Source organism: Chiloscyllium plagiosum, chromosome 18 (genome assembly GCF_004010195.1).
Source record: "Chiloscyllium plagiosum isolate BGI_BamShark_2017 chromosome 18, ASM401019v2, whole genome shotgun sequence".
NCBI lineage: Eukaryota > Metazoa > Chordata > Chondrichthyes > Orectolobiformes > Hemiscylliidae > Chiloscyllium > Chiloscyllium plagiosum.
Genome location: NC_057727.1, coordinates 13,281,621 through 13,292,073, shown reverse-complemented (window position 1 = coordinate 13,292,073; position 10,453 = coordinate 13,281,621). Strand labels below are relative to the sequence as shown.

At 45.2% G+C, this 10,453-nt stretch overlaps 1 non-coding gene across 1 annotated transcript; it reads left to right on the top strand.

Annotated features, from left to right (window-relative positions):
- The first annotated feature begins 973 nt into the window (after nt 1–973).
- On the top strand, nt 974–1,046 carry trnav-cac. Its single transcript has one exon. It is a non-coding gene; the product is annotated as a tRNA-Val (tRNA).
- Nucleotides 1,047–10,453: the final 9,407 nt, after the last annotated feature.

The following is a 10,453-nucleotide window of genomic DNA, read 5'->3' as shown; positions in this document are numbered from 1 at the left end:
CGGATTGAATGCCTCACAGCAATGATGGCACTGGCCCAACACTAGAATGCTTGATTCTTGCAATTCCCATTCACGTCCCTGGACTGCACATGATCCACCACTCATGATAATGTCCAAATAGCTGCCTCTCATGCACCTACCTAACTAAGCTTTGTTGATCTGGCTAGGTTTTCCCTCATTAATTTCAATAAAAGCATTAAGATCATTAGTGAACAAGTATGTAGAGACAATAAGGAAATAATGTATCCTTTCAAAGACCACAAGATCGGTGGTCGGTGTGGACTTGTTGGGCCGAAGGGCCTATTTCCACACGGTAAGTAGTCTAAAAAAAAAGATTACCAGGTGATGCAGGAACAGAAGTAGGCCTTTCGGCCCATTGAGTCTTCTGTGCCATTCAATACGATCATGCCTGATCTGATAATCCTCAACACTTTCCTGCTTTTTCCCCTTCACCTTTGATTCCCTTACTGATTAAAATTTGTCCATCTCAGCCTTAATTATTCTTTAAGATCCAACCTTGACAGCTGTCTATGTTAAAGACTTTTAAGAACCTCAGAGACAAGAAATTCTCCTCTTTTCCAACTTAAATGGTGACCCCTTATTCATTACAACTTTCATTCAAACATTGACAGAGCATCGAAACTCATGAGGTAAGATGAAAGTAATTGTCCTGGAAACGTCACTTCCTCTGCTGCTCCCGCTCTTTCTGTGAAGGAGAGAGAAAACAAAACACCGATGCCCGCTACAGGTAAGTATGACTGAGTATGGCATCAAGAAGCCTTAGTAAAACTGATGAGGATCAGGAGAAAGTTCTCTATGAGTTGGAGTCATACCTGGCACATAGGAAGATGGTCGTGATTGCTGGAGGTCAGTCATGTCAGCTCCAGGACATCTCTGTTGGAGTTCCTCAGGGTAGTGTCCTAGACCTAACCAGTTTCAGTTGCTTTGTCAATGGCCTTCCCTTCATTATGAAGTTTCCATAGTGTAGTGGTTATCACATTCACCTCACATGCGAAAGGTCCCCAGTTCAATCCTGGGCAGGAACATTAAGGGGTGGCACGGTGGCTCAGTGGTTAGCACTGTTGCCTCACAGCACCAGGGCCCCAGGTTCGATTCCAATCTCGGGTGATTGTCTGTGTGGAGTTTGCACATTCTCCCCGTGTCTGTGTTTCCTCCGGGTGCTCCGGTTTCCTCCCACAGTCCAAAGATATGCAGGTCAGGTGAATTGGCCATGCTTAAATTGCCAATTAGGTGCATTAGTCATAGGGAAAAGGGGTTTGGGTGGGTTACTCTTCGGAGGGTTGGTGTGGACCTGTTGGGCCGAAGGGCCTGTCTCCACACTGTAGGGAATCTAACCTATAATATCAGAAGCAGGGTATGGTTGCTGTTGATTGTTCAATGTTCAGTACCACTTGCAGATTCTCAGGTAATGAAACTATTCATATGCATAAAGTCACATTCCCCTTCAATTGTAGGTAATGATATGTCATATGCAAAAGGCCTTTATCTTGCTTTCAGCTGTTTTGGCTAAGGCAATAACAGTAGAATTCAGGCATGCAGTTTTAATAGAGTTCTTTGTTGATATTTTCCTAAGGTCTACATTATGATGGCATTATGAATGCTCAGCTGAATTTCAAAAGCTAAAACTATCTCAGCACGATGTGATTGACAGTTTAAAGAGGCTAGGAAAGGATTAGGCGTTTTTGAAATGGGACCTGAGTAGAAATTTGTTTTTATAAAAGATTAACTACTTGGGCTTTGAATGGATTTCACGCATGGGAGTTTTGTGTCAGTGTTAATGTGTTTGAGTGGGCTATATCAGATTGTTAAAATTGTTTTTTTTAATCACCACATGGCTCCTGAAGTTTGCCCATGGTAGAGAATAGGTGAGTGGCTGTGGCGATGGCAAGGGAGCTATAGTTGAGCATGGCATTGCATGGGGGCTGGAGTTATCATTCAGTTGGCATGGGGTCTGTGATAGGGCATGTAAGTCTTGGTGCAGGGGTGAAAGGATATGATGTAGAGGACCTGACATCTTCTAAGACAAATGGGGCTATGTTTGCTCTGCTTCCAAGGTCAGGTCAGGCAGCATCTAGGGAACTGGTGCAGGGGTGAAAGGATATGATGTAGAGGACCTGACATCTTCTAAGACAAATGGGGCTATGTTTGCTCTGCTTCCAAGGTCAGCCAGCCTGACTCCATTCCACCCCATTACCTCTGGAAGAGTACTTTTTACTGAGCAAGATGCACGTGTAGTAAAGCAGCAAAGATCTAGGCCTATGACGAAGGAAGCTATCCTGTAATAGATACACCATCTTCAGCCAACACAACAACTTTGTACCAATTCTTAAATTGGCTGCACAGTCCCTATCATGACAAGACCACCTCCTTTAGATATCCCTAGTGATCAGGCCAAATACCAAAAACCTTTTCACATCTTGCTGTGAGTAAATTTTTCACTTTCCAAAGGACAGAATCGATAAGCATGATTGAGAAACTGTTACAGCTGTCTTGTAACACTGTGGTGGCAGGACTTGAACAGATGGTATGATACAGTTTGGCAGGTTTGCTTTAATCAGCAAATCATGCGAAAGAGATCTCAATACTGTGTCAACAAACTCCCTTTCCTCTCACTTTTATTAAATCAGATATTTTGTGTTATATGATTAACCCTCCAAGTGCAGGACGGTATTGTAGTTTTATGTCCTACAAAGAGGCAATAGTATTTTATGAGTGATCAAAATGAAGTGTGTGTGTATGTGTGTGTGAGAATGTGTGTGTGTGTATATGTGAGACTGTTTAGTTATGAGTGTATGTGTATATGTGAGAGTGTGTGCTTGTGTATATGTGAGACTGTTTAGTTATGAGTATGTCTGTACGAGAGTGTGTGTATGAGTGTATGTGTATGTATGAGAGTGTGTGTGTGCATGTGCGCCATTGTGTGTGTGTCTCTGTGAGTGTGTGTGTGTACCTGAGCACATGTTGAAGTGAAATTAGGACAATGTGTGTAGCTGAGGAAATGCTATTGAGATTTGTAGATATTTGTAATCAATGTGGTCAAAGATATTATCACACACGTCTGGAACCTGGACCTCCTAGCTTAAAGGTAGACATATTACCACTGCACCATTACAGCATCTAGGTGGATTGTGTAATGAGTGGGAAGACTTGGGTTTCAATATTGGATAAGGCCTCAAAATGAATGCAGGGATTTTGTTATGAGATTACTCCGTGCTCTTACGTCCGATGCAGATTAAATGCAAACATTATGCTGTTTGCTATGAAATGGTTGCTGCTCACAGTCAGCACTAACGACACTATAGCAAGGCTGGTCAGCCTGCTGACTGAGGGCAGCATGTAACTTTTTTACACATAGAGTATGACTCATTCCTTTGTCTTGTGAAATCATTAACGTTGCAGATTGGAGGCAGGTAAACAACCAGACACAACCCCAGCCACAAACAGTGTAACAGAGGAAGAGATCCCAAGAGCAGCAGCTCAGGGAGGAGGGAAGGATTGATTCAGGAGCATCCCAAACTCCATCGTCAGCTTCCGACCCTAACATCCCACCTGCCTAGTATCAGGCTGTGTGACCTTAGAACCATTTGAGAGCAACCTTTCCCCTTTCCTAAACCAGTCCTTTAATGTTGGCAGCCTCTGTCCAGAAGAGGAGCTATCAGATTGAAATTTAATACAGAACAGAGGAATGTAAGATTAATGTTAATATTATATCAGGACATTAATACTCTGATTCAAATTTGTTATTCTGTCGATGGTTAAAATTTTTCTTCAGGTACTGTCTGTGTAGAGTTTGCACATTCTCCCCGTGTCTGTTGGGTTTCCTCCAGGTGCTCCAGTTTCCTCCCACAGTCCAAAGTTGTGCGGGTTAGGTGGATTGGCCGTGCTAAATTGCCCATAGTGACCAGGGATCTGCAGGTTAGATGGATTAACCATGCAAAATATGGGGTTATATAGATTGGGTAGAGGGCTAGATCTGGGTCTGTGTGGGATGCTGTATGGAGAATCGGTGCAAACTCAGTTGCCTAAATGGCCCCTTCCCACACTGTAGGGATTCTATGCTTGAAATTTAATACAGAGTAGTGGAATGTAAGATTAGTGTCAATATTATATCAGGACACTGATACTCTGATTGCAAATTGTTCTTCTGTTGAAGGTTAACAATTTTTCTTCAAGTTCAATAAACCTTTTTTAAATCTTTGGATTAATTTTCTACATTGAAGACTCACAAAGCCTCTCTCTACAGCAGTGATGAGCTCTGATACCTTTAAGGATGAATGTACTGAAGGAATGTTATTATTAAAATTGTTTTGTAAAGTAGAGTTCAACATTAATTGAATACAAGTAAAATGTATACATCTTTTTGGTTATTGACATTGCGAGGAAATATAGCTAAATGTAAAAAGTAAATGTTCTTGCAGATATAATTTTCATATTATTTGCATTTTCATTTTTGTTAAGTACATTTCCACACAAAGCTGTGTTCTAATCAAATGTAAGAGCTGTCTAAACTCTGCGTCTCTCAAATGTCTGAAGGTGACAGTGTTCAGCTCAAAGGTTCAGACAGCTTAGCCTTTCCTCTACTGTCAAGTGGCTGCCCATCTTAGCATGGAGTGCAGAACTGTGCCAGCCTGTAGTAGTTTATGCCAACCTCTTAAAGAAGGGGCACACCTTAGCAGGAGAAAACACTGTAAGCCAATCTGTAACATATGTTCTGACACTGCACTGGAGGCCGTGGTGGACCTGGTGGACAGGTTCACAGGATGCCAAGGGGCTCTCAACGCAAGCTTTGTGATGGCAACGGGAAGAGATAACTGTGGTGATCATTGCCAAGAGTCTGACCCCAGGTCTGGGATACTTTGCCACAAGTAATTCAATGCCCCCTCATCAATGGTCAAGGCCAGTGAATGTGACTTTAAACAGCATATTCTCAGAACTGCACCACTCGCCTCAGATATTTGCTCAATGCACCACTTTCGACTCACCTAGTAATAATCACGAGACAATCACGATATGCTTCGCTCCTCTCAAATACTTAGCATTGCTGCGTCACACCCACTGTGTTATACATGCTGGGCACACTGCCAGTTGTCTGATCGCACAGTCACATCACCCAAACTCATTGATGCACTTCTCTTTCCCCCTCAGGCCAAAGTGATGCATAACCAGATGTAGAGTCAAGAGTGTGGTGCTGGAAAAGCACAGCAGGTCAGGCAGCATCTGAGGAGCAGGAAAATCGATGTTTCGGGCTAAAGCCCTTTCTTATGTCCGAACCCCAGTAGAGAGGACAGTGTTGGTCAGTCATGGAGTGGCAATAGCCATGGGTATGGTCTGCTCCGGTCTTGGCTGGTGTCAGGGGGGGAGGCAGGCTGCTGAAACCATTGAATGTATTTTCTTTCTCATACCCAACTTCTCCTGAGGTTTCACATTCTTCTCTGGTCGATAAACTGCAGCTGGTGTAAACCTTTTCCATTCCGTCTTCTTCTCAACACAACCCTACCCTTGTGTGATAGGCTTGGCAATCCCACCACCAATAGATCAGGTCTGAGCTCCTCAGTCCTGCCATATTCAATGGTGAATGGCAGTGGAAACTGGTGGAGGAGGCTCCACAAATCTCCCCATCCTCAATGATCGGCTAGTGACTGCCCCATCAGTCTACTCTCAATCATCAGTAAAGTGATGGAAGGAGTCATTGACGGTGCTATCAAGCAACACTTGCTGAGCAATAATAAGTTCAGTTTGGGTTCTGGCAGTAGATTCCTGGCCTTACTACAGCTTTAGTCCAAAAGTGGGCAAAAGAATCAAACTCTAGAGGTGGGGTGAGAGTGACTGCCCTTGACATCAAGCGAAAGTGCAGCATTAAGGTACTGCAGCAGTGACCTCTCCATAGATGAAACAGTCCGGTAGCCGCTGATCCTGCTGCTACATTTATGCCTCCTCCATTTCCCTGCCCCTCCGTTGAACAACAGCAACTGTGATGATGACCCCCGCTATGGCCAGATCCTACAGTCACACTTCTAATCATCCTGGGTGAGGAGCAGGAGGTACAAGCTAGATCCTTAGCAATGTGAGCAGTCAGCACTCACATGCCTTACACATGACTGTTTCACTGACACACTCCTCCATACAGTAGGTAGTAGGCATTCTGACAAATAGGGCCATATAATGACTCATCTTGGCACTTTAACATTGGACTTTATTCCAATGAGTGCAGCACCAGTCTTGTGGCTAAGTGATAGCATAAGGATTAAACCTGCCCTCACATCACCTATAGAAGGCTTCATTGCATCGAAGCAAGTCTGGCAGGTTGAGAGGGACTCAGTTTGTGCCCCTGTACTCTTCAGCAGGTTTTCCATTAGCTTTGCGTGATATGGCCTGGAGCTACCTCTTTTAAAGTCGCCTGTCATTACTTCTGCTTCACAGAGCTGTCTGCTTGCAATCTGCAAAGACCACAATGACACAGGCAACATTGCTGAGACCAGTATTTTCACCCCCCACACTGTTGGACACTGCAGACAGGTCACATGCACAGTGCTATGATTGCAAATGATTTCAACATATATTCTTCCAGTGCACAATCGCCCCTTCAAAGACCTCCCTTAGCTCCAAAGGTAGAGCCCGTGTTTTAGGTTAACAAGCAGACGGTGTTCTGTCCGAAATGGATGCGGTCACGGCTTTCTATTCACGTTTAGATAATGCAAGACAACACAGGTCACTGAGTGTCAGGTTGGGCCTGGTCATTGGGAATGCCTCCTTCCTCCCCATGCAACCCCAATGTCCCTTTTGATCTGGAACCCCCTGGTCAGACCCTGTCAGCTCAACGTCCATATGCTCACATCCAACAGCTCAAACTAGGACTCAAACTCTTACCCTGACCTGCTAAGCCCCATTTTTAAGTTTGGCCCTGCACATCATGATACACAGACCTCTTTATCAAGGCCATGGTGGTGGTGACAGTCTAAACCTATACCTTCCCCACCCCCTCACAGCAGAACGCTATGTTGTCCATGCACAGCAGCGCCCAGTCCCACCCTCTGCCCCTCCCTTATTTGCTGAGATCCCCTTTCACTTCCCTTGTCCCTCTGCATCTCAGGTTGCTGTGGGTCCATCCATCACCCTTACCACAAAATCGCCCTCAATACCCTTCACCCCCTCCTGACATTCATTCTGCTGGGACTGGAGAGCTTGATACATAAGGGGAGGCTGAGTAGGCTGGGACTTTATTCTTTGGAGCGTCAGAAGCTGAGGGCTGGCCTTACGGAGGTTTATAAAATCATGAGGGGGCATGGATGGGGTGAAGAGCAAATATCTTTTTCCTAGGATTGGGGGAGTCCAAAACTAGAGGGGCGAGGCAAAGGTGAGAGGGGAAAAATTTAAAAAGGATCTAAGAGACACCATTTTCATGCAGAGGTTGGTGCGTGTATGGAATGAGCTGCCAGAGAATGTGGCAGAGGCTGGTACAATTACAGCATGTAAAAGACATCTGGAGGGGCAAATGGATATTAGTGAGAGGGATATGGGCTAAATACTGGCAAATGGGACTAAGCCAGATTAGGATGTCTGGCTGATGCAGACAAGTTGGACAGAAGGATCTGCTGTTGCGCTGTATGACTCTATGACTCTATTATCCCCAGGACTGGCAGTGCCCCTCCCCAGGCAGATTTGGATGGTCATAGCCCCCAAAGGCTCTAACTGTACCACATCCAGGTAGGCTCTAACTGTACCGAGTCCAGGTAGGATCTAACTGTAACGTGTACAGGTAGGCACTAACTGTACTGGGTCCATGTAGACTCAAACTGTCCAGTTAGACTCTAAGTGTACCGCGTCCAGGTAGGCTCTAACTGTACTGAGTCCAGGTAGGAGGTGCAGGAGTAGGCCATTCTGCCCTTCGAGCCTGCACCACCATTCAATATAATCATGGCTGATCATCCTTAATCAGTATCCTGTTCCTGCCTTATCTCCATAACCTGTGATTCCACAATCTTTGAGAGCTCTATCCAACTCTTTCTTAAATGAATCCAGAGACTGGGCCTCCACTGCCCTCTGGGGCAGAGCATTCCACACAGCCACCACTCTCTGGGTGAAGAAGTTTCTCCTCATCCCTGTCCTAAATGGTCTACCCCGTATTTTTAAGCTGTGTCCTCTGGTTCGGCACTCAGCGGAAACATGTTTCCTGACTCCAGAGTGTCTAATCTTTTAATAATCTTATATGTCTCAATCAGATCCCCTCTCAGTCTTCTAAACTCAAGCGTATACAAGACTAGTCACTACAGTCTTTCAGTGTAAGGTAATCCCGCCATTCCAGGAATTGACCTTGTGAACCTACGCTGCACTCCCTCAAGTGCCAGAATGTCTTTCCTCAAATTTGGAGACCAGAACTGCACACAGGACTCCAGGTGTTGTCTCACCTGGGCCCTGTACAACTGCAGAAGAACCTCTTTGCTTCATCCATCAAAGTTTTACCTGCACATCCACTAATATCATTTATTGTATCCGTTGCTCCCGATGCGGTCTCCTCTACATTGGGGAGGCTGGGCGCTTCCTGGCAGAGCGCTTTAGGGAACATCTCCGGGACACCCGCACCAATCAACCACACCACCCCATGGCCCAACATTTCAACTCCCCCTCCCACTCTGCCGAGGACATGGAGGTCCTGGGCCTCCTTCACCGCCGCTCCCTCACCACCAGACGCCTGGAGGAAGAACGCCTCATCTTCCGCCTCGGAACACTTCAACCCCAGGGCATCAATGTGGACTTCACCAGTTTCCTCATTTCCCCTTCCCCTACGTCACCATAGTTCCAAACTTCCAGCTTAGCACTGTTCCAATGACTTGTCCGGACTTGTCCTACCTGCCTATCTCCTTTTCCACCTATCCACTCCACCCTCTCCTCCCTTTCCTATCACCTTCATCCCCTCCCCCACTCACCTATTGTACTCTATGCTACTTTCTCCCCACTCCCGTCCTCCTCTAGCTTATCTCTCCACGCTTCAGGCTCTCTGCCTTTATTCCTGATGAAGGGCTTTTGCCCGAAACGTCGATTTCGCTGCTCCTTGGATGCTGCCTGAACTGCTTTGCTCTTCCAGCACCACTAATCCAGAATCTATACTCAATCCCTCTTGTTATGAAGGCCAGCATGCTATTAGCCTTCTGCACTACCTGCTGTATCTGCATGCTTACCTTCATTGACTGGTGTAGAAGAACACCCAGATCTCTCTGTACTGCCCCTTTACCTAAATTGATTCCATTTAGGTAGTAATCTGCCTTCCTGTTCTTGCCACCAAAGTGGATAACCATACATTTATCCACATTAGACTGCATCTGCCATGCATCTGACCACTCACCTAACCTGTCCAGGTCACCCTGTAATCTCCTAACATCCTCCTCACATTTCACCCTGCCATCCAGCTTAGTATCATCAGCAAATTTGCTAATGTTATTACTAATACCATCTTCTATATCATTAATATATATTGTAAAAAGCTGCGGTTCCAGTACTAATCCCTGCAGGACCCTGCTGGTCATTGCCTGCCATTCTGAAATGGAGCCGTTTATCACTACTCTTTGTTTCCTATCAGCCAACCAACTTTCAATCCAAGTTAGTACTTTACCCCCAATACCCAATACCCTGCGCCCTAATTTTGCTCACTAACCTCCTATGTGGGACTTTATCAAAAGCTTTCTGAAAGTCCAGGTACACTACATCTACTGGATCTCCCTCGTCCATCTTCAGAGTTACATCTTCAGAAGATTAGTCAAGCATGATTTCCCCTTCATAAATCCATGCTGACTCTGACCTATCCTGTTACTACTATCCAGATGTGTCGTAATTTCATCCTTTATAATAGACTCCAGCATCTTTCCCACCACTGAGGTCAGATTAACTGGTCTATAATTTCCTGCTTTCTCTCTCCCACCTTTCTTAAAAAGTGGTACAACATTAGCTACCCCCCAATCTGCAGGAATTGATCCCGAATCTATCGATCTCTGGAAAATAATCACCAATGCATTCACGATTTCTCGAGCCACCTCCTTTAGTACTCTGGAATGTAGACCATCAGGCCCCGGGGACTTATCAACCTTCAGACCTAACAGTCTCTCCAACACCAATTCCTGGCAAATATAAATTCCCTTCAGTTCAGGTCCTTCAGCCACTGTTACCTCAGGGAGATTGCTTGTGTTTTCCCCAGTGAACACAGATCTGAAGTACCAATTCAATTCTTCTGCCATTTCTTTGTTCCCCGTAATATATTCCCCTGTTTCTGTCTTCAAGGGCCCAATTTTAGTCTTAACCATTTTTTTGCCTTTCACATACCTAAAAAAACTTTACTATCCTCCTTTATATTATTGGCCAGTCTACCTTCGTACCTCATCTTTTCTCTGCGTATTTCCTTCTTAGTAATCCTCTGTTGTTCTTTAAAAGCTTCCCAGTCCTC